We start from the raw sequence: 26,349 nt of genomic DNA on the forward strand, positions 1-26,349 counted from the left end.
GTTCTTTTAATGCATCAATTATTATGCATTATTCATTTAAGCTTCATGTAAGGATATGAAGAAACCAAGATGATTTATGCTTTACAGGGGCTATTCTGGGACACTGATGTGTTAAGTAATCATTTCAAGGTCATATAATTATCATTGGAAATATTTGGATTTAAATCCAAGTTTTTATCATTTTGTTGCTCTTACTATATAATTCTGTCCTAATATACTTCACACTATTATAAAAGTTGCAATTTAATTTATTGCTTTAGTATTCTTATTGCATTTTTCCACACAAAAAATAAAAGATAACAAGTTTATGATTTCATTTTGAGCCAGGTATTTATTTTTAATCCTTCATGACAAAACATGCTTTCCTTTTTCATATAATGATTGAATACCCAAGATATATTTTCTTATGAAAAATAGTTGACATTAAACTATTAAAACAATAAAGCCCAGAAAATCCAGAGAAAATGTAACACTGTGAAGATCAGTTGCAAAATTGTTCTACTATATTGCAGTGGGATCTCAAAGGGCTTTGTCTGATAGTTACAACATGAAACAGCAACTAAAAATGAGTAGAAATAAACTATAATATATTGTGAATGCAAATTATTTACTTACTATGAAAATAATCCATGCTTATTGTGGAAAATTAAGACAACCTTGATAAGGAAACAACAGAGACACCAAAAACTCAAGTGGAATTCCACCAAATAAGAGGTGGAAATTGTAAACATATATTATAAAATTTCAATATTTTTCTATATTTACATAAATACAAATAGGTTTATATTGCACATAATTTTTAGAAGTTTTACCAATGAATTGTATACATTGATTTTTATGTATTTATCTATATTGCTATACTAATAATTATATTTTATTGTCAAACTCAGGAGAATTTATTAACAATTAATTTTCTTAGTTAAATAATTAACTGTACCACTAATTAACACATGCATGTGGATCAAAATTCTTGTAGGTAAAGACATGAGCACCCTATGTATTGTTCCTGTATGATAAATCTCTGAAAGTGAATTTGCTGTAACAAGAGGAATTTAACAAGTAAACATACATACTCGGTAAAGAGTCTGACTGCAAGAGACTGGGTTCAATCCTTGAGTCGGGAAGATCCCCTGGTGAAGGAGACGGCAGCTCACTCTAGTATTCTTGCCTAGAGAATTCCATGGATGGGGAGCCTGGTGGGCTACAGTCCATGGGGTCACAAAGAGTCAGACAGGACTGAGTGACTAACACTTACTAAACATATATTGTGTACACATATTCATATGTATATATACACATGTATGCATTACTTCAGTGTATATATATATATATATATATATATATATATATATATACTGAAATGGTCTATGCAATCTTCATGTCAATGTATATTACATTCATATGTCATATCTAACCATAACCATTGTCACTTACATTGAAAACTGACATTTTCAACATCTCTACTATCCACCTAGATGTTTTCATTGTATGTGCTAAGTCATTATTTAGAAGTGTCTGTTGTTCATGTTCTTAGATTTTTCCTGAAACTTTTTTTGGGATATTTTAAATGGAATTAAATTTAAAATGTATGTATTTTAAAATTTTATTTAATTTTAAATAAAATTGGAGTGTAGTTGATTTACAATGTTGTGTTAGTTTCAAGAGTATGGCAAAGTGATTCAATTATGCATATATATATATATTCATTCTTTTTCAGATTATTTTCTCATATAGGTTATCACAGAATATTGACTAGAACCACCTGTGCTATACAGTAGGTCCTTGATGGTTATCTATCTTATATATAGTAGTGTGTATACGTTAATCCTAAACTTCTGACTTATCCCACCACCTGCTAGCTTCCCCTTTAGCAATCATAAGTTTGTTTTGCAGCAACATTGATGTACCTAGAGATTATCATACTAAGTAAAGTTAAGTCAGACAAAGATAAATACCATAGTATATCACTCATATGTGGAATCTAATTTTTTAAAAAGTGATACAAATGAACTCATTTATAAAACAGAAACAGACTTACACATATTGAAAACAAAAATGAAATTTCTTTTTTTTTCACAATTTTTACATGCTTTTAATATAGTGAGGATTTAATTTTTTCTCTTCTGTATATTTTTAGTAAATATTTCTAAATCAACATTTATTCTTTAAAGCCAAACATTAAAATAAAAATACTTCATTACGAAATAAGGTGTAAGAGAATGAATTGGAATTAGAAAATCATTAATAAATATAATATGTTGAACATTAAAATAATGCATGCTGTCATCACATTAATATCTATTTCCTTTGTAGATATTTATATCTACCCATCTCCACCCATCTCCATCTATTTTTCTGCTAGTCTTTCTGAGGTGAGTTTCTTTACTTGAGCTCATGAACTTTGTCCATTTTTTCTACTCTCTTATCTTGTAATTACATGCTATCCATATCTATTGACTTTATTATTATAAAATATCAAGTTTTACAAAAAGCAATTGATCCACAATGCCAAAAAAGTAAGAGTAACAATTGAATGATATTGAGGAGGGGAAGATCTATGGATTGATTGGTTTCCCAATCATGAGGCAACAGAGTTGTCTGACTTCTGATCGGTGATCTTTCATGCCCAACCACAGGAGATCAAAAAAGGCTTTATACATTAGGCTTCATGGGGGAAAGCTGCCATTTCCATATCAGATTTACTGCATGGCCAGTGCATTGCAGTCTACAAGAGGTGTTGTAGTCAAGGACTCAAGTTCCCCTGGTGGGCCATCCGTTATGCACAGTCGAATCCCAGTCCTGGGCCTACATTTACAGGGGCCTTCCTGAGATACTTCTGCTAAGGACTACTCATAGCGGGAGGAGAACATTAAATATAATTTTTCTCCACTCTAACTCAGAACTCAGTACTTTTCCATTTCTAACCTTTCCTCCTGTCCCCAGACAGAGAGTCCATAAAACTGCAGGGCCCTTCTAGAAAATACAATCCAAAGAATGTGATAGAAATTTACTGCCTCTTCTGACAAAGCATCTAGTGTGTTACTAGTAGGAATAGGAAAGACAAAGGTAAGACTATGTCCCTCTCCCCTCCTCCAATTTTCCAGTCTGACTTCTGAACTCCACATTGGAAAACCTGAGAGAAGCAGCTGATGATGTTCAAATGTGATTTGCAGAGTTCCAACCTCATTATTGCAAAACAGAGCACAGAGGATGTCTTGCTGATCCTGTTCATGATTCCAATTGTCTTGCTGTTCTCACTGTCTTCACTGTTCACTGAACCCGGGGTAGGCAAGGTATGAGCTAAGAGCCTGGAAGGAGACCTGAGGAGCCATGGGAACTGCAGGTATGTTTATTCTCTCCTGACTGGCACCACAGCCATAACACAGCCCCTCTCCTGGCTGACACAGCAGCCATAGCAGCAGCCACAACATAACCATAATGGAGCCATAACATAACCATGATGTTGCTCCAATGTAGATTCAATGCAGCAGCAGCCAGGGCTTTCATGGTGAAACTCAAACAGGCATACCAGCCAAAATAACCTGTAACCAAGCAAGTATCTCACGATGTGCATGCTCAGTGCTATAAGCTATCTCAGCCATCACACAACCAGGCAAAGTCATTGTTTACAGAACATGCAGGGAGAGGGCACGAGATCATGAGCAGGAGAGCCTGACTGGCACTATCTTGTTAATTTCCACACAGAGGAGAAGGACTGGAGCTGAGAGACAATTATTTAATAATGGGTATACTACTGTATGTTACCATAACACTGATCACCTTAAGCTTTAATTTTCTCATCTTCAGTGTATGTGTGTAAATATGTACACATGTGTTTATATGTACACATATGCATATATACAGAAACACAAATATGCCTTATACTAGGTTAATAAATTTGTTGGAAACTCAATGTAGGGGAAGTACTCAGGACATTTTAATCAAGAAAAAACATTTCATTTGTAATATTTGCAATAGATAAAGATGATGAAATCATTGCACATTTTGCTGTTACATAGCTCAGTTTTTTTTCAAACAAAAGAATAATTTCAAGCTTATACTTATACTATAAGAGTATCAGTAATCATGAGATATAAATCAACATTGTGACTTATAGGAAGTTTGGTCTGATCATACAGATATAAATTACCTTTGTGACATACAAAGTTCTGTCTGATTATATATAAAATTGCAACTCTTCCGGAAAACTCTTGAACTCTGTCAATACATAAAATGTATTTGGACTATACATATATTTTTCTTTTATGGAAAATAGATCATTTATATACATTAGGTAGGAAGCCTTGGTAATCTAGAGACACATCAAAAGCTCAGTCTGAGGATTAGCTGATTTGCATACTTGTGAATGGAATGCTGCAGATAAACATATCTTGCATAGTAGGTACACAATAAATAGTTGTTGAATATATAAATAGGAAATATTATAACTGTCCATTTGCACATTAAAAGTATGTTCTAATACATAGAAACTATATGATAAAATCCTTCCAATCACACATTCAAAAAAACTTCTGTTGTCAAATGTTGAGTGATCAATGATTAACTATCAGCCACTGTGCTTTGCCTTATATACAATTTCTCATAAAAACTGTAAAGATCACATGGCCCATTGGTGGCAGTGGCAGAGTTTAAATGTAAGTGCATTTTCATCCAAAGATAGGGTTCTTGATTACTTATCCCACCTTCCTGCACCAATGTCATCTCAGCATATGTTAAATTTGGGGCCAAGTTATCTAGTCAGTAATAATAATGAGATTTTTATTTTGTTTTGCTTCTGGTACTTAATCTAAGCTGAATGTAAAATGTGTAAGTGGTAGATTTACAAAATATATATGTGATACAGATCAACATTCCATTCAGTCACTCAGTCCTGTCTGACTCTTTGTGACCCCATGCAGTACAGCACTGCCAGGCTTCCCTGTCCATCACCAACTCCTGGAGCTCACTCAGACTCAAGTCTGTCTAGTCTGTGATGCCACCCACCCTGCCATCCAGCCATCTCATCCTCTGTTGTTCCTTTCTCCTCCTGCCTTCAATCTTTCCCAGTATCAGGGTCTTTTCCAATGAGTCAGTCCTTCACCAATACTTTGGCGAAATTGGCCAAGGTATTGGAGCTTCAGCTTCAGCATCAGTCCTTCCAATGAATATTCAGGATTGACTGGTTTGATCTCCTTGCAGTCTAAGGGACTCTCAAGAGTCTTCTCCAACACCACAATTCAAGAGCATCAATTCTTTGGCACTCAACTTTCTTTATAGTCCAACTCTCACATCCACACATGACTACTGGAAAAACCATAGCTTTGACTAGATGGACCTTTGTCAGCAAAGTGATGTCTCTGCTTTTTAATATGCTGTCTAGGTTTGCCATATTTTCTTTTCCTCCCAAGGAGCAGGAGTCTTTTAATTTTGTGGCTGCAGTTACCATATGCAGTGATTTTGGAGCCCAAGGAAATAAAGTCTGTCATTGTTTCCATTGTTTCCACATTTTTTGCCATGAACTGATGGGACCTGATGCCATGATCTTAGTTTTTTGAATGTTTAGTTTTAAGCCAGCTTTTTCACTCTCCTCTTTCACTTTCATCAAGAGGCTCTTTTGTTCCTCTTCACTTTCTGCCATAAGGGTGGTGTCATCTGCATATCTAAGGTTATTGATATTTCTCCTGGAAAACTTGATTCCAGCCTGTGCTTCATCCAGCCCAGCATTTCACATGATGTACTCTGCATGTAAGTTAAATAAGCAGGGTGACAATATATAGCCTTGACCTACTCCTTTCCCAATTTGGAACAAGTCCATTGTTCCATGTCTGGTTCTAACTGTTGCTTCTTGACCTCTATACAGATTTCTCAGGAGGCAGGTAATGTGGTCTAGTATTTCCACCTCTTACTGTCTTTTGGGAGATGGTATTTAAAGAGAGCTCATTATGTGTATGCACTCAGTCATGTCTGACTCTTTGCAACCCCATCAACTGTAGCCCACCAGGCTCCATCCATGAAATTTTTGAGATGAGAATACTGGTGTGGATTGCCATTTTCAGACAGAGCTCACTATAGAATGATGGAAAATGCATCATGAAAAAGGCACAGTCTTCATTCATTGGTTTCAAACCAAATAAAGTATTTAAACCAAGAGACATATTAATTAGGATGCCAAGTTAACAAAGTGCTTCCCAGGTGGTGCTAGTGGTAAAGAACCTGCCTGCCAATACAGGGGATGTAAGAGACACAGGTTTGATCCCTGGGTTGGGAAGATCCCCTGGAGAAGGGCATGGTACCCACTCCAGTATTTGTCCCCGGAGAATCCCAAGAACAGAGAAGCCTGGAGGGCTACGGTCCATAATGTTGCCAAGAGTCAAACATGACTGAAGTAACTTAGTATGCACACAAGGAAAGAAAATAAAAGAAAGTAATCTAGAAGTTCAGCCTCTGATCTTGGAATTTTACAAATAATATAGTGTAATCAATGGGAAAACAGGGAACTCTTGCTGTGCACAAAGCAGGGACTTTCATTTACTATGCCTTCTTAACAAGATACAATTATTTCACTGGCCAGCACCTATGTTGTACACAGAGTAAGCAATAATAATAGATTTGATGCTATTGTGAGAAACCTTGACTCAAATTTCATTTTTATTTCACTCTACAGCCTAGAGAGGTATCAGAGTTACCACCTCAGAGAATACTGCAAAGAAAAGTTATATTTGTGTAATTTGCTTACAACTTTTCCCCCTTCTCTTTTACTGTTTACTGTCCCTATCTATACATATTTTTGTGTGCACATATGTGCACTTGCAGTCAAAAACCTTCTTGCTTAGGATAATTATGTATGTACAGCAAGTTGTTTTAGTTCATATTGGGCTGCCATAAAATAATACAGTATTAGGTGACTTATAAAAACAGAAATTTATTTTCTCTCATTTCTGGAGGCCAAAAGTACAAGTTAAATGTGCTAGAATGGTCAGTTTCTGGTAATAGAGATCTTCTTGAACTATGAATGGCCACTTTCTTTCTGTGTCCTTATGTGATAGAAAGATAAAGGGAGAGAGACAGAGATCTCTGATATGTCTTGAAAGGGCACAAATCTCATAATGAAGGCCTCACTTCTATGATCTCAACTATACCTAATTATATCTTAAACTCATTATCTCCAAAAACCATCACACTGAGGGTTAGGGCTTCAAAATATGAATCTTAGAGGGACACAATTTAGTTCATAGTACATATAGTGTTAAATTTTAAGTTTCTAATTAAAACAAGTAAGATAACCCTTTCATTTATCATTTTGTCAATTTAAATTTGTTAACTCTCTGGGATATCTTTTTTTTTTTTTTTTTAACAGAACGTACATTTTAAACAGGATTAAACTTATCTATGTTTTTTTCTAGATTATCTAGAAGACACTGCACCTGAGTTTCACTTAGAGTATGTGCTTCCATTATTACCTATACTCTTAAAACATAATTTTTGTTGGTTTCTGTCTCAATATTCCATAGATAATGACAGATGTGGCTTAATTCCCATATAAATTGCCAGTTATGGCTTTGTCTAATTTTATATACTCAGGTGAAATGCTGAAGTATCAGAATTAATTTCCCAGAGGCATTTTCAAATTTATAAAATATATGCAAAATCACAAAGAAAATAGAGATTTCTCAGTGAAGACTAAGATTGCTGCCTCTGCAGTGCCTTCATTATTTCTCATTTCTGAAAGAATACCTGGATTTAAAACAGTTAATTTTTTTATCACCACTTTTTGTAATGTTACTTATTTCACTTTATCTCATTCATTATATTGAACACATGATAACTGCGCTTTGCTGGAGCAGCCGTGAAGAGATACCCCAAGCCCAAGGTAAGAGAAACCCAAGTAAGATGGTAGGTGTTGAAGGAGGGCATCAGAGGGCAAACATACTGAAAACATACTCACAGAAAACTAGTCAATCTAATCACACTAGGACCACAGCCTTGTCTAACTCAATGAAACTAAGCCATGCCCGTGGGGCAACCCAAGACGGGCGGGTCATGGTGGAGAGATCTGACAGAATGTGGTCCACTGGAGAAGGGAATGACAAACCACTTCAGTATTCTTGCCTTGAGAACCCCATGAACAGTATGAAAAGGCAAAATGATAGGATACTGAAAGAGAAAATCCCCAGGTCAGCAGGTGCCCAATATGCTACTGGAGATCAGTGGAGAAATAACTCCAGAAAGAATGAAGGGATGGAGCCAAAGCAAAAAGAATACCCAGCTGTGGATGTGACTGGTGATAGAAGCAAGGTCCAATGCTATAAAGAGTAATATTGCATAGGAACCTGGAATGTCAGGTCCATGAATCAAGGGAAATTGGATGTGGTCAAACAAGAGATGTCAAGAGTGAATGTCGACATTCTAGGAATGAGCGAACTGAAATGGACTGGAATGGGTGAATTTAACTCAGATGACCATTATATCTGATACTGCAGGCAGGAATCCCTCAGAAGAAATGGAGTGGCCATCATGGTCAACAAAAGAGTCCAAAATGCAGTACTTGGATGCAATCTCAAAAATGACAGAATGATCTCTGTTCGTTTCCAAGGCAAACCATTCAATATCACAGTAATCCAAGTCTATGCCCCAACAAGTTACACTGAAAAAGCTGAAGTTGAACAGTTCCATGAAGACCTACAAGACCTTTTAGAACTAACACCCAAAAAAGACGTCCTTTTCATTATAGGGGACTGGAATGCAAAAGTAGGAAGTCAAGAAACACCTGGAGTAACAGGCAAATTTTGCCTTGGAATACGGAATGAAGCAGGGCAAAGACTAATAGAGTTTTGCCAAGAAAATGCACTGGTCATAACAAGCCCCCTCTTCCAACAACACAAGAGAAGATTCTATACATGGACATCACCAGATGGTCAACACTGAAATCAGATTGATTATATTCTTTGCAGCCAAAGATGGAGAAGCTCTATACAGTCAGCAAAAACAAGATCAGCAGGTGACTGTGGCTCAGACCATGAACTCCTTATTGCCAAATTCAGACTTAAATTGAAGAAAGTAGGGAAAACCAATAGACCATTCAGGTATGACCTGAATCAAATCCCTTATGATTATACAGTGGAAGTGAGAAATAGATTTAAGGGCCTAGATCTGATAGATGAGTGCCTGATAAACTATGGAATGAGGTTCATGACATTGTAGAGGAGACAGGGATCAAGACCATTCCCATAGAAAAGAAATGCAAAAAAGCAAAATGGCTGTCTGGGGAGGCCTTACAAATAGCTGTGAAAAGAAGAGAAGCAAAAAGCAAAGGAGAAAAGGAAAGATATAAACATCTGAATGCAGAGTTCCAAAGAATAGCAAGAAGAGATAAGAAAGCCTTCTTCAGTGATCAATGCAAAGAAATAGAGGAAAACAAAAGAATGGGAAAGACTAGGGATCTCTTCAAGAAAATCAGAGATACCAAAGGAACATTTCATGCAAAGATGAGCTCAGAAGGACAGAAATGGTATGGACCTAACAGAAGCAGAAGATATTAAGAAGAGTTGGCAAGAATACAAAGAAGAAATGTACAAAAAAGATCTTCATGACCCAGATAATCACGATGGTGTGATCACTGACCTAGAGCCAGACATCCTGGAATGTGAAGTCTAATGTGCCTTAGATGCATCATTATGAACAAAGCTAGTGGAGGTGATGGAATTCCAGTTGAGATATTCCAAATCCTGGAAGATGATGCTGTGAAAGTGCTGCACTCAAGATGCCAGCAAACTTGGAAAACTCAGCAGTGGCCACAGGACTGGAAAAGGTCAGTTTTCATTCCAATCCCAAAGAAAGGCAATGCCAAAGAATGTTCAAACTACCGCAGAATTGCACTCATCTCACATGCCAGTAAAGTAATGCTCAAAATTCTCCAAGCCAGGCTTCAGCAATATGTGAACCGTGAACTTCCTGATGTTCAAGCTGGTTTTAGAAAAGGCAGAGGAACCAGAGATCAATTTGCCAACATCTGCTGGATCATAGAAAAAGCAAGAGAGTTCCAGAAAACATCTATTTCTGCTTTATTAACTATGCCAAAGCCTTTGACTGTGTGGATCACAATAAACTGTGAATAATTCTGAAAGAGATGTGAATACCAGACCACCTAATCTGCCTCTTGAGAAATTTGTATGCAGATCAGGAAGCAACAGTTAGAACTGGACATGGAACAACAGACTGGTTCCAAACAGGAAAAGGAGTTCGTCAAGGCTGTATATTGTCACCCTGTTTATTTAACTTATATGCAGAGTACATCATGAGAAACGCTGGACTGGAAGAAACACAAACTGGAATCAAGATTGCCGGTAGAAATATCAATCACCTCACATATGCAGATGACACCACCCTTATGGCAGAAAGTGGAGAGGAACTCAAAAGCCTCTTGATGAAGTGAAAGTGGAGAGTGAAACAGTTGGCTTAAAGCTCAACATTCAGAAAACGAAGATCATGGCATCCGGTCCCATCACTTCATGGCAAATAGGTGGGGAAACTATTTATTTCAGACTTATTCAGACTTTATTTTTCTTGGCTCCAAAATCACTACAGATGGTGACTGCAGCCATGAAATTAAAAGATGCTTACTCCTTGAAAGGAAAGTTATGACCAACCTAGATAGCATATTCAAAAGCAGAGACATTACTTTGCCAACAAAGTTTCGTCTAGTCAAGGCTATGGTTTTTCCTGTGGTCATGTATGGATGTGAGAGTTGGACTGTGAAGAAGGCTGAGCACCGAAGAATTGATGCTTTTGAACTGTGGTGTTGGAGAAAACTCTTGAGAGTCCCTTGGACTGCAAGGAGATCCAACCAGTCCATTCTGAAGGAGATGAGCCCTGGGTGTTCTTTGGAAGGAATGATGCTAAAGCTGAAACTCCAGTACTTTGGCCACCTCATGCGAAGAGTTGACTCATTGGGAAAGACCTGATGCTGGGAGGGATTGGGGGCAGGAGGAGAAGGGGACGCCAGAGGATGAGATGGCTGGATGGCATCACTTACTCCATGGATTTGAGTCTGAGTGAACTCTGGGAGTTGGTGATGGACAGGGAGGCCTGGCGTGCTGCGATTCATGGGGTCGCAAAGAGTCGGAAACAACTGAGCGACTGATCTGATCTGAACTATTATTATTGTAATCTTTGAACTTTGAATTCATTCAGAAAAATGGAGGTTTTTTTTTTTAAATCATTTCCATACAGATATAATTTATACACTGTGGAAGTCTCCTATGTTTTAGCAGCTATGTAACAGACACAAAACACATGAGCATGAACAATTCCAAGTCATTTCTTCAATCAGTTAAGACTCTGGGGCTATCTTTTTCTAAAAGTTGGAAGCAAACCTGAAAGTCAAGTTTTTATGCTCCAGTGTTCATGTATAAGACACAGAAATCTTATTTAAATTTTTATTCAAAAAAGTTGATTAATTGAAAACAAAGGAAATTGAATTCCTCTCAATTTTGAATGGTATAAATAATTATTTATAATTATTTAAAGTTTTAAATATTACCATAAAATTAACAAATTGGAGGTGAGACTACACTGAGCAAACAGAAAGTAATTCATTCAGATCCAATGTCAATGCAAGGCATAATATTATGAGAAACTTACTAAACATAAAAAAATTAATAGTTATTTGAAACTTCATAAATTTATAGCTAAGTTTAAATTTAGACTTTTCAGGTGGCTCAGTGTTAAAAAATCCACCCACCAATGCAGGAGACATAAAAGACATGGGTTTGATCCCTGGGTTGGGAAGATTCCCCTGGAGGAGGAAATGGAAATCCCCTCCAGTATTCTTATCTGAATAATCCCATGGAGAGAGGCATTTGGTGGGCCACAGATGCAGAGAGGGATGCATGGGGATGCAGAGAGTTGGACACTGCTGAGCAGATGAACACACACACACAAATGTATTTAGAACAAATGAATAATTTCCCATGAAAAAACTAAAACATTATGTAGTGACCCTTGCCCAAATCACAAAACAAAAATACAAAGAAAAAAACTGTAACATCAAAGTAAAAGAAAAAAAAGAATGAATTTAACAGATTCGGTTCTAGAAGAAAATCTAAACCCAAAAAAGCTTAGTAAGAAATATTATCTTGTTGACTATAACAAGAGATAAGTACAATTTTACAGAAAACAAAAGGAGATACGTGTCTAGAAAGTAAACAATAATGCCTGAAAAGATTACAGCAATAATGAGTATGAGTTAAGGAGAACTACTCTCCACAATCTTTAAACACTTTAAAATACCTAGGAAAATACAAGGCTCATGAAATCTCTTTCTAAAATGGAAATATTACACATATTATTCTTTAAGGGCAAAGCACTATGTGGAAGAAATGGAATATCCAGAAAAAAATATATTCAATAGAGGAAGTTCTTAAACTATACGATCAGGGAGAGGAACAAGGGTGTAATTTAGGAGGAGAAGGGTTAAATATGGCAATCTCTGAGAACAGATAAAAAGGCTTGCATTTATGGCAGTGTTTCTAAGTTTGTAAGGAGAACAGGAATCTTTGAGAAATTATACAGGATTGCTCCAGTTATCTCATAGAACTGAGAAATGGCACAATTTTCTTTCGGAAGTACAGTTCTGGGTATTACTTTGGTATTACTGGGTATTGTCTTTGGAATAGTGCTTGAGGAATGAATGAAGAAAGGTATGGGGTAAAATAAATGATGGATAAATAGTTCTCAGGTAACTGTCTAGTTTGAAATCTGGAAATTTCAGTGATGATCTTCTAGTTAAACGATTTTCTTCACTTATATATAGTAACACAGATCTAAGATAGCAACAATTATTTACGTTTTCTTTTTCATACTTTTTATTCTCTTTTTCTGGGTCAGAGCAGCATGAAAGCCAATTAGGAAGCTGGCTAAAGAATGTATATGTGTAGTATAGAACGTGGGACTTCCGTAGTGGCTCAGTGGTAAGGAATCTACCTGCCAATGCAGAAGACAGGAGTTCAATCTCTGGGTGGGGGGCGGGGAGATCCCCTTAGAGAAAGAAATGGCAACCCACTCCATGGGTTGGCAAGAGTCAGACAGGACTTAATGACTAAACCACCAGCACCAATTTAGAATGCAAATGCAATGGGAGTCTAGCGGATTTATATTCTTAGAAACATTGAAGGATCAAAGGAGCATAATTTTATGAGGTCTAGAATCTGTGACTGGGAGTGAGAAGAAGATTCTCAAAAAGTTATAAGGTTGTGGCAAAGATGGTAGTGTTGGATTTTAATGTTCATATGGTGAAGTAGCCTTTGAGAAGAAGAATATTTAGGTCAGTGTCTCCCAATCTGTGATCAGGAGAGCTAGAGTCAGAATTGCTTGTAATTTTTGTAACTATGTTCCAGGGTCCTGTTTCAGACCAAATGAAACTCTGAGCATGTGGGGATCCCCACTGTTAACATTAGGCCAAGATTATTATTTGTAAACCATACATGAAAAATCATTGATAAGCTATGACTAGTAAAGGCATAGAAGATACTGAGATGAAGTTAACTGGAATTTGAACATTATAAAATAGTGAAGATGAGATTCTAAAACTAAAATTTTAGACAGCAGTGATAAAAATGTTGGAATGAAAAGAAAAATTATAAATGCAATAATTACCTTCTTATTCCAGTAAATATGTGAGTATGGCCATACACATGCCTTTCCTTGCTAATTTTTGATGATATAGTTTATTGAGGTGACATAACTGGATTAAACAACCTGAGAAAGTTGGAAACCAATGAATCAGATATCAAATGTAAAAGCTCAATGACAAGGGCTGAACTCTACAGAGCATTCACTGTTTCATTCAATAGGTATGTCTAGTTCATTATTAATGTCACAGCCTTTGATATACAAGACTGTTCACTATTCCAGAACACCCAAACATCTCAATCCATCATTCTATCATCATTGCCCCATAAGTGGTAAAATGAAAAATTTAGCATGATATTGAACTTTTATTAAAAATTTAAAGGAGGTAAAATAATATTGAGAATGAATGACGTGAGACCTATTTGCACTTCTGGAGCAACACAGCAGAAAACAGAGATTCTGGAACTAGTTGCTATTATGAGCCCTCTGGCAAGACCAATAGGTATTCTGAATCCACCATGACAAAACCCAGACTTATTTTGTACTCCATTTACTGTTGTGAAGATGTGCATTATTTGGTTCTTTTCTTACACAGAATTAGATCAGGAATATGGAAGACTAAAATTCAAGAGTGGCAGCCATGACTTCATCTGGAAGGGAAACCAAAATTCAGAAATTCAAAGGCAGATGCATTTAACTTTCAAATGAGATACCAGTTACTGTTAGCATGACCTTTCATTTTCAGTTCTTTCTGGTGTGGAAGGAAGTGTATCCACTGTGGAAGAGGTTTTGCATAAAAGAAACATAAGGTTTGATTGATTATTTGGAACAGAGGAGAGTATGTATTTATAAGGAATTAAACAGAAAACAATCAAAATCACATATCTATGGACTTCAAAGACCTTGGATAGTACTTAATGAAAGGTATGTTTTAAATATTAATATCAGCTTCAGAGAGCTTTTCTTTCTTTTTCCTCTTTTAATTTCTCGGTATGAGAGCTTTCCAGACAGAAAACATAGACTGAAACAATTAGTTAACTGATCTCACTCAATTTGGTTAGACTTACTAATAGGAGGGTTCCATTATGTTCAAGAATTTTGGATTACACTAGACTCCAATAAAAAATACCTTCATATTTCAGCCTGTGTGGGTTTGTTTGTATTTGTGAGAGACAGAGAGATAGAAAGAAGAGGAGGGAAGAGAGGGGAAAACAGGGAAGTAGAAACTATAGGCATGCATCTGGTATATGAATACAGTATTACCTGTCCAAAGTCTATGACTTCTTGTACTATTGGGTACCTTGGTCATAGGCTTATAGAAATAAAGGAAGTCAGGCACCGAGAGTTAACTTTGCTGAAGCTATTTCAAATCCCTGGATATTTTCTTTGACATATCTACTTTCTGAGACTAGCCTTAGCTGTGACGCTTCCCTTGTGGCTCAGCTGGCAAAGAATCTGCCTGCATTGCAGGAGACCTGAATTTGATCCCTGGGCTGGGAAGATCCCCTGGAGATGGGAAAGGCTATCCACTCCAGTATTCTGGCCTAGAGAATTCCTGCACTGTATAGTCCATGGGGTCACAAAGAGTTGGACACAACTGAGCGACTTTCACTTATCTATGATATTGCAGCCGTAAACTGTTGCAGGGCCCTTTGCTGTGTATAGAAATATCAAGTGATTAATACATAACCCAAAATTTCATAATAATTTGATTCATTCAGTCACAGTTGTGTCTGACTCTTTGTGACCCCATTGACTGCAGCACTCCAAGGCTTCCCTGACCACCACCAACTCCCAGAGCTTGCTCAAACTCATGTCCACTGAGTCAGTGATGCCATCCAACCATCTCATCTTCTGTTGTCCCCTTCTCCTCCTGCCTTCAATCTTTCTCAGCATCAAGGTCTTTTCCAGTGAGTCAATTCTTCACATCAGGTGGCCAGAGTATTGGAGTTTCAGCTTCATCATCAGTCCTTCCAATAAATATTCAGGACTGATTTCCTTTAGGATGGACTGGTTGGATCTCCTTGCAGTCCAAGGGATTCTCAAGGGTCTTCTCCAACACCATAGTTCAAAAGTATCAATTCTTTGAGGCTCAGCTTTCTTTATAGTCCAACTCTCACATCTGTACATGACTACTGGAAAAACCATAGCTTTGACAAGATTGACTTTTGTTGGCAAAGTAATGTCTCTGCTCTTCAATATGCTGTCTAGGTTGGTCATAGCTTTTCTTCCAAGGAGCAAGCATCTTTTAATTTCATGGCTCTAGTAATAATAGTTTAATTAGTTTATGTTTGATTAGTTTATAAATTTACACTTGAAAGAAAATTTACTAAGATGCTCTTTGACTTAGACCTAATAAAGACAGGGAAATCCAGTTAAAATGTATAAGGAACAAAGTAAAATATTGAAGAAACTGCTACTGCTAGCATTAACTGCTATGTAGTTGCTATCCTAAGTCTATACACTATGAATTTCCTTAACCCAACACATGAAATCAATTAAATAAATGGATCTTGGGTCATGATATTATAGCATAAAATATTCCACAAAATATTTTTCAGAAGAAAGGGCACATTCAGATGGTACATCCATAGTCAGCATGATATTTTGAATGTTGTTAAATATAAAGAAGCATGGTTTTCTTTATATTGTTTAAATAACTTGATAGAAATAATATCACTAAAACCTACACTAAATCAGGTTTTCAGTAACCTGGAACAAATTATGCAGCTACAGCTATATTGTTTTTCAATTATTAGTGGGTAAAATACTATGGTAAGAATCCCTCCTGAACCATGCCACCACTTGGATACCCAGCTGATACTCTAAAAATCTCTTCAGTTAAGCATTTAAAGACTTAATTCCTGGGGTATCTAGCTGATTGAGGATCTTGCTGTAGATGGAAGCCCAGCATCTATTCTGATGGGTTGCTGTCACACAAATTGTTAAAGATTCTGATCATTGCATCTGTCCTAAACTATCAACATGTGTACTATCCAATTATTTGAAGATGATATAGCCATAGAGAGCCACGAAGGAAGAAAGCAGAGCAATGTTCTTTTCTTTTTTAACTTATATCAGTGTCTAAATCCATAGTTTTGCAAAACTTATCTGAATCACATACATCAATGTTGATAAGGTATTTGAACTAAAATAGCATCAAAACCATACACTTAACAATTGCAGTGAAATATATTTAAAAAGAGAAAGGCAACAAGAGAGCTCAGGATTTGGCATTTGCCTTGAGTACCTACGGATGATTTGGCCTTTTTTGCTAGACAGATGCTAGTTAGTTTCTCTGCTGGCTGTCAGATGGAAGAAGGGAAAACAGAGGAGATAGGTGGGCCTGCACACAGAGGGCATGCCTTGGGACCCATTACTGCTTAGATGGTGTTAGTGCAAGAGAGAAAGGAAACCTCTGCAAGCATGCCTGGACCTCATCTTACATAGAGGCCATAGCTAGTAGAGCCACAATGGTATGGAAAGGAAGGAAGCAGATAGAGAGCCACCTCCATGCACATGGTATTCAGCACACTTTGCTTCTGTCACAGATAAAGGACCATCTTGCAAACACTCAGCTTAGTATTAGTGTACTCTTTGTAGACTTTTTTATGATGGCATTGTGAATGGTGTGAGATGACATCTCATTGTAGTTCTGACTTGTATTTCTCTAATAATTAGTGATGTGGAGGATTTTTTTCGTGTGCCTTTTAGCCATCTGTATGTCTTCTTTGGAGAAATATCTATTTAGAACTCCACCACCATTTTTTTTCTCTCTCTCTCTCTCTTTTTTTTTTTTTTGGTATTGAGTTGCATGAGCTGTTCGTATATTTTGGAGAATAATTCCATGTCAGTTGCAAATATTTTCTCACATTCTGTGTGTTGTCTTTATGCTGTGTTCATGGTTTCCTTTGCTGTGCTAACACCTTTAAGTTTAATTAGGTCCCATTTGTTTAGTTTTGTTTTCATTTTATTACTCTAGGTGTTAGTCACTCAGTTCTGTCCGACTCTTTGCAACCCCATGAACTGTAGCCCACCAGGCTCCGCTGTCCATGGAATTCTCCAGGAAATTCTCTGAAGGAAATTTACTCTACCTTCATATATTTCAAAAGTATTGTTGTAACTTTTAATTCATATAAGCCCTGATAATATGAGGAATTTTAAATTGAAGTTTTCATGCTACTTGGTTCCATTATCATGCTCATTTTGTCCTGCTCAACTGTGTCATTATTTAAACCATCTGCTACTTTTCTGATTGCCCCCGCTTATAGATTTTTAGCCAGATTTTTCTTTAGTTTAAGGTTTTATATTTTGTTACTTGTCTAATTGTCTTTCAATTCACTTCAAGGTTTGTAATCTATCCTACAAAGTACATTTAGCACCCAAACAAACTTCCAATACGTGAATTTATCAGTCCCTTAACATTTTCCGCTCCCAAGACCTTTACCTTGACTCTAATTCAACTGCTAGTTTTTATAATTATGTATAATTGCTGCAATTCTGAACTCCTGAAATCAAACATCTCACTCTCTCATCCAAATTCATCCTTGCACTCTTACATGTGGCTCCCCATTACATCTGTTTTGCCATCTTACCAAGAATTGTATCTTATTACTTCTCCACATTTATTAGCCTCCTACCAAAATCCTCACTATATTTTCTATTTTCCCTATTTTGCTAAATTTTATAGTGCATCATTTTAATCATTCTCTTGCAAACATCATCAAATTTGTTTTCTGATTTGCATTTCTATTACATACTGCCAGTGAAATTGGAATTTTATGCAAGTCTAAATATTGGCTTCTCAGCTTTTCAACCTATCTTTTAAAAGTTGCTAAAGAAAACCACATCCTTAGGTAGGCTGGTGGCATCTTATTGTGTCTGAATCATTCTGTATTAATTTGGATAGAGTGCCTACTTAAAATGTTCTCTAATTTCCTAAGTAATCTATTTCACCATATCTTCTTATTCAAAGCAGCATGAGAGAGAAATAGGAATATCTTGGCAGGGACATCATTCACTTCTGCAAGTACATCACACTGGAATGTTATCTCCTGGTAACACTGCTTCATAGCCTTTCTATCCTATATCTTTGTACTTACCTATTCCTATCAGTGTTCGTCTCACATGTTTGAAAACTTATTCCTTGACTTCATGTTTTCTCTAAGATAATAAGCAAAATATAGATAATTTTTCAACTTTTTCATAAATAAGATGCCTGAAACAGTTTTATATATCTTTTGTCACCAATTTTTACCTTCTTTGCCCTCCAATAAGGAATATCAACTATCACTCCATGGAAACTATTCTTGTCTAAGTTATAAAAAGCACACATGCTATTGATTCCAATGAATACTTGGAATTTATCACATCTGACTTCTCTAAAGCATTTGACCTTGTTGATTTTACAGTTATCATTAAAACGGATTTTGCAGCAAGGAGTTTATTCACTAAATTTGTCAACATGTGTGTCTGGCAGTAAGATGTGTTTTACATTGACTTGTAGGGTGCCATACTCTTACCATCCTCTCACTGCTTTGAAAACTCTTGGATGTATTATTAGATTCTCTTCTGTTGCTCATTGATAATATAGGTTTTTTTCCCAGAGATTTGTTTTTCCCTTGGAACTTTTGTTCTTACCATATATATTTTCCTGGTAAACCTATTTCAGTACTTTCATTTGTTAATCTTATCCAGCCCAAATACACTCAAGGGATTCAGTACATTCACATTAGCAATAATTGATTAGAAAGACATTATGCTTTTACTAGAGACAAGCCACTACTTAAAAAAAAATCTTAGGAGATATTGATACATAAAATGTACAAATTGAAAGTGATACCCTCAATGGGACTGTGAATAACTTTTATTTCTTTATTCTAAACCAGAAGTCTATACATTAAAAAAGTCCTATTGGATGTATCAGCTTGGAATTTCCTCTGATACTTCAAACTTATCTTGTAAAATACCAAAATAATTACTTCTCATTCCTTTTATATTAGCCAGAATTAAAAAAAAAACAATTTAGTGGCTACAACAAACACATTCTCCTCTAATTTGCACAATAAAGACTAATACATTGTGATTCAGTCACTCAGTCCTGTCTGACTCTTTGTGACCCCATGGACTGCAGCATGCCAAGATTCCCTGTCCTGCACTATCTTCCAGACTTTGCTCAAACTCATGTCCATTGAGTCAATGATGCCATCCAACAGTCTTATGCTCTGTTGCCCACTTCTCCTCCTGCCTTCAGTATTTACCAGCATCAGAGTCTTTGCCAATGAGTTGGCCCCTTGCATCAGATCCCAAAGTATTGAGGTTCAGCTTCAGCATCAGTACTTCCAATGAATATTCAGGTTGATTTCCTTTAGAATTGACTGGTTTGATCTCGTTGCTGTCCAAGGGACCCTCAAAAGACTTCTCCAGCACCACAATTTAAAAGCATCGATTCTTTGGTGCTCAGCCTTCTTTATGGCCCAACACTCACATACAAACATGACTACTAGAAAAACCATAGATTTGACTATATGGACCTTTGTAGGCAAAGTGATGGCTCTGTTTTTAACATGCTTTCAAGGTTTGTCATAGCTTTTCTTCCAAGGAGCAAGAGGTTTTTTTTAATGTCTTAGCTTCTGTCCCCATCCACAGTGATTTTGGAGCCCAAGAAAATAAAGTCTGTTACTGTTTCCATTTTTCCCCCATCTATTTGACAGAAGTGATGGTACAGGATGCCATGGTCTTAGTTTTAAGCCAGGTTTTTCACTCTCCTTTTACTTTCATCAAGGGGTTCTTTAGTTCCTCCTTACTTTCTGCCATTAGGATGGTGTCATCTGCATATCTGAGGTTATTGACATTTTTCCCAGTAATCTTGATTCAAGCTTATGATTCATTCAGCCCTGCATTTCACATTATGTACTCACCATTTATGTTAAAAAAGCAGGGTGACAATATAGACCCTTAACATATAAATTTCCCAATTTTGAACCAGTCTCACGTTCCATGTAAGGTTCTAACTGTTGCTTCTTAATCTACATATAGGTTTCTCAGGAGGCACGTTATGTGGTTTGGTGTTCCCATCTAAGAATTTTCCAGTTTGTTGTGATTCACACAGTTAAAGTCATTAGCATAGTCAATGATGCAGAAGTAGATGTTTTCCTGAAATTCCTTTGTTTTCCCTATGATCCAACAGTTGTTGGCAATTTGATCTCTGGTCCCTCTGACTTTTCTAAATCCAGCTTGAACATCTGGAAGTTTTCAGTTCACCTACTGTTGAAGCCTAGCTTGAAGGATTTTGAGCATTACCTTACTAGCATTTGAAATGACTGCAATTGTGCAGTAGTTTGAATATTCTTTGACATTTCCCTTCTTTGGGATTGGAATGTAAACCGACATTTTCCAGTCCTATGAAGACTGCTGAGTTTTCCAAATACCCTGGCAGATTGAGTGCAGCACATTAACAGCTTCATCTTTTGTATTTGAAATAGCTCAGCTGGAATTCCATCACCTCCAGTACCTTTGTTTGTAGTAATGCTCCTAAGGCTCAGTTGACTTCACACAGATGAGTGATCATTTCACCGTGGTCATCTGGGTCATTGAGACCTTTTTTGTACAGCTCTTTTTTGTATTCTTGCTACCTCTTCTTAATATCTTCTTCTTCCATACCATTTCTGTCCTTTATTGTGTCCATCTTTGCATGAAGTTTTTCCTTGGTATCTCTAATTTTCTTGACTGCATCTCTAGTCTTGCCCATTCTATTGTTTTCCTGTATTTCTTTGCATTGTTCACTTAAGAAGGCTTTCTTATCTCTCCTTACTATTCTTTGGAGCTCTGAATTCCAATAGGTCTGGTTCTGAATTTATCTTTTATTTTCTTCTTTGCCTTTCACTTCCCTTCTTTTCTCAGTTATTTGTAAGGCCTTCTACAACAACCAATTTGATTTCTCACAATTCTTATTTTTGGGGATTATTTGGTCACCACCTCCTGTACAATATTATAAACCTCCATCCATAGATCTTCAGGCTTTCTGTGTATCAGATCTAATCCCTTGAATATATGTGTCACTTCCACTGTATAATCATAAGGTATTTGATTTAGGTCATGAATGAATGACCTAAGGTTTTCCCTACTTTCTTCAATTTAAGTCTGAATTTTTGCAACAAGAAGCTCATGAACTTAGCCACAGTCAGCTCCAGGAATTGTTTTTTCTGACCATTTAGAGCTTCTTCATCTGAGGCTGCAAAGAATATAAACTATCTGATTTCAGTTATTGACCAGCTGGTGATGTCCATGTCTAGAGTTGTCTCTTGTGTTGTTGGAAGAGGGTGTTTGCTATGACCAGTGCATTTTCTTGGCAAAATTCTGTTAGCCTTTGCCCTGTTTCATTTTGTACTCCTAGATCAAACTTACCTGTTACTCCAGGCATCTCTTGACTTTCTACTTTTGCATTTCAGTACCCTATGATGAAAGAACTTTTTTTTTTTTTGGTGTTAGTTCTAGAAGGTCTTGTAGGTCTTCATGGAACCATTCATCTTCAGCTTGTTCAGCATTAGTGGTTGGGTCATAGACTTGGATTACTGTGATGTTGAATGGTTTGCCTTGGAAAAGAACCGAGATAATTTTGTCTTTTTTGGGACTGCACCCAAGTACTGCATTTTGGACTCTTTCATTGATTATGAAGCCTTCTCCATTTCTTCTAAGGGACTCTTGCCCACAGTAGTATATGTAATGGAAGAAGCACAAGCTGGAATCAAGATTGCAAGGAGAAACACCAATAACCTCAGATATGCAGATGATACCACCCTTATGGCAGAAAGTGAAGAGGAACTAAAAAGCCTCTTGATGAAAGGGAAAGAGGAGAGTGAAAATGTTGGCTTAAATCTCAACATTCAGAAAACGAAGATCATGGCATCTGGTCCCATCATTTCATGGGAAACTGATGGGGAAACAGTGTCAGACTTTATTTTTGGGGGCTGCAAAATCACAGCAGATGGTGACTGCAGCCATGGAATTAAAAGACGCTTACTCCTTGAAAGAAAAGTTATGACCAACCTAGATAGCAAATTCAAAAGCAGAGACGTTACTTTGCCAACAAAGGTCCATCTAGTCAAGGCTATAGTTTTTCCAGGGGTCATGTATGGATGTGAGAGTTGAACTGTGAAGAAGGCTGAGCGCCAAAGAATTGATGCTTTTGAACTGTGGTGTTGGAGAAGACTCTTGAGAGTCCCTTGGAGTGCAAGGAGATCCAACCAGTCCATTCTGAAGGAGATCAGCCCTGGGATTTCTTTGGAAGGAATGATGCTAAAGCTGAAAGTCCAGTACTTTGGCCGCCTCATGCGAAGAGTTGACTCATTGGAAAAGACCCTGATGCTGGGAGGGATTGAGGGCAAGAGGAGAAGGGGACGACAGAGGATGAGATGGCTGGACAGCATCACCGACTCGATGGACATGAGTGTGAGTGAACTCCAGGAGTTGGTGATGGACAGGGAGGCCCCGCGTGCTGCGATTTATGGGGTTGCAAAGAGTCGGACACAACTGAGCGACTCAACTGAACTAAACTGAATTGAATGGTCATATGAATTAAATTCATCCATTCCCATTCATTTTAGTTCACTGATTCTTAAATTGTCAATGTTCACTCTTGCCATCTCCTGTTTGACCACTTCCAATTTACCCTGGTTCATGGCCCTAATGTTCCAGGTTCCTATGCAATATTGTTCTTTACAAAATCAGACTTTACTTTCATCACCAGACACATCCACAACTGGGCCTCATTTCTGCTTTGGCTCAGCTTCTTCATCCCTTCTGGAATTATTTCTCCACTTTTTGCCAACTGCATATTGGACACTGACCAATCTGAAGGCTCCTCTTTCATTGTCATATCTTTTTGCCTCTTCATCCTGTTCATGGAGTTCCCAAAGCAAGAATGATGAAGTGTTTGTCATTCCCTTATCCAGTGGAGAACATTTTGTCATAACTCTTCACTATGATCCATCTTCTTAGGTGGCCCTACACAGCATGGCTCATAGTTTCATTGAGTTACACAATGCTGTAATCTATGTGATCATTTCGTTTAGTTTTCTGTGATTGGGTTTTTCATTTTGTCTGTCCTCTGATGAATGAGGATAAGAGACTTGTGCAAGCTTTCTGATTTGAGGGACTGGCTGTAGGGAAACCTGGGTGGGTCTTGCTCTGGTGGTCAGGGTCATGCTCAGTAAATCTTTAATCCAATTTTCTGCTGATAGTGTGGCTTGAATAAATTTCCACTGGGGTAAATTGAATAAATTCCCCCCAAAAAATGTCAGGTCCCAGTCTCCAGAATCTCTCTCTCTCTTTTTTTCCTTGTTTTTTTTTTTTTTATTATTTTATTATTTTTTTTAATTTTTATTATTATTATTATTTACTTTACAATATTGTATTGGTTTTGCCATACATCAACATGTATCTGCCACGGGTGTACACGTGTTCCCCATCCTGAACCCCCCTCCCACCTCCCTCCCCATACCATCCCTCTGGGTCATCCCAGTGCACCAGCCTCAAGCTTCCTGTATCCTGCATCAAACCTGGACTGGCGATTGATTTCTTATATGATATTGTACATGTTTTAGTGTCATTCTCCCAAATCATCCTCCTCCTCCCTCTCCCACAGAGTCCAAGAGACTGTTCTATATATCTGTGTCTCTTTTGCTGTCTCACATACAGGGTTGTCGTTACCATCTTTCTAAATCCCATATATATGCATTAGTATACTGTATTGGTGTTTTTCTTTCTGGCTTACTTCACTCTGTATAATAGACTCCAGTTTCATCCACCTCATTAGAACTGATTCAAATGTATTCTTTTTAATGGCTGAGTAATAAGAATGATTCTAAAGCTGAAACTCCAGTACTTTGGCCACCTCATGCAAAGAGTTGACTCATTGGAAAAGACTCTGATGCTGGGAGGGATTGGGGGCAGGAGGAGAAGGGGACAACAGAGGATGAGATGGCTGGATGGCATCACTGACTCGATGGACGTGAGTCTGAGTGAACTCCGGGAGTTGGTGATGGACAGGGAGGCCTGGCGTGCTGTGATTCACGGGGTCGCAAAGAGTCGGACACTACTGAGCTACCGAACTGAATTGAATACTCCATTGTGTATATGTACCACAGCTTTCTTATCCATTCATCTGCTGATGGACATCTAGGTTGCTTCCGTGTCCTGGCTATTACAAACAGTGCTGCGATGAACATTGGGGTACACGTGTCTCTTTCAATTCTGGTTTCCTTGGTGTGTATGCCCAGCAGTGGGATTGCTGGGTCGTATGGCAGTTCTATATCCAGGGTCTCTTAACATGTTACTTACATAATAAAAGGGGCTTTTCAGATGTAAGTTAAATTTTTTGAAATGGAAAGATTTATCCTGGGTTATCTGGGTGAGGACAAATGCAATCACAGAAATGTTTGTAAGTGAGAGTTAAGAGAGTCTGAATCAGAGGAAGAGATGTGAAAACAAAGGTTACAGGAGTGACATTCAGAGAAGGAGTTTGAAAGTTACTATGCTGCTGACTTCAAAGATGAAGAAATTTACAATGAACAAAAGAATACAGGCAGCCTATAGATGATGGGAAAGACAAGGAAATGAATTATTTCTTGGAGTTCTGAGAGGAGGCATTCTTGCCAACAACTCGATTTTAGACTCACAGATTTATTTCCAACCTTTGTCCTATAGAAGTGTAAGATCGAACATTTGTGTTCTTTTGAGCCACAAAGTTTGTAGTAATTTGTAATAGCAGAAATAGGGATGTAATACAATAAAGACTTACTTTATCACCACAGAGGAAGAAGAGAGATTCTTGACAATCATGCTTGAAGCTTTATGGCAAAGCCTGGAAGGGGATCTATCATTTCTGTGTACATCTCTTTCTAATTATAAGGGAGTCTTGACATATAATTTTATGTAGTTGATATAGGTGACTATCTAGCAGGTCGCTACCAGCATCCATCCTCCTGATCATCAATACCCATTTCATTCTTTCTCTTGAACATGGAACAAACTCACTCTCTCCCTAAAAGATACTACTGAATTCTATCTAGTCACTGCACTCAGGCCAAGGGTAAAGAATTTCTAAATAATGCTCAGTTATTCGTATTGCTGCTAAGTCACTTCAGTCGTGTCCGACTCTGTGTGACCCCATAGACGGCAGCCCAGCAGGCTCTGCTGTCCCTGGGATTCTCCAGGCAAGAACACTGGAGTGGGTTGCCATTTCCTTCTCCAATGCATGAAAGTGAAAAGTGAAAGTGAAGTCACTCAGTAGTGTCTGACTCTGTGCGACCCCATGGACTGCAGCCTACCAGGCACCTTCGTCCACGGGATTTTCCAGGCAAGGGTACTGGAGTGGGGTGCTATTGCCTTCTCTGTTATTCACATTAAGCCCAGATTTTTCTTCACTGACAACCATTAAGCTAAATAGACAAGTTATAGGGAGGTGGCAGAGAGGTTCAAGAGGGATGGGATATAGGTATACTTATATTTGATTCCTGCTGATGTTTGGCAGAAACCAAAACAATATTCTAAATCAATTATTCTTCAATTTAAAAGTAAATTAATTAAAAATAAATAGATAAGTTATCTATATTCTACTTCCATTTACACACTCAATACACAAAAATATAATAGGAACAAGATAATCTCAATAAATTATTCCTATCCAAAAAATGGGAAATACACAGAAGTCAGATTTAA

Source organism: Bos taurus, chromosome 11, assembly GCF_002263795.3.
Source record: "Bos taurus isolate L1 Dominette 01449 registration number 42190680 breed Hereford chromosome 11, ARS-UCD2.0, whole genome shotgun sequence".
Classification (NCBI taxonomy): domain Eukaryota; kingdom Metazoa; phylum Chordata; class Mammalia; order Artiodactyla; family Bovidae; genus Bos; species Bos taurus.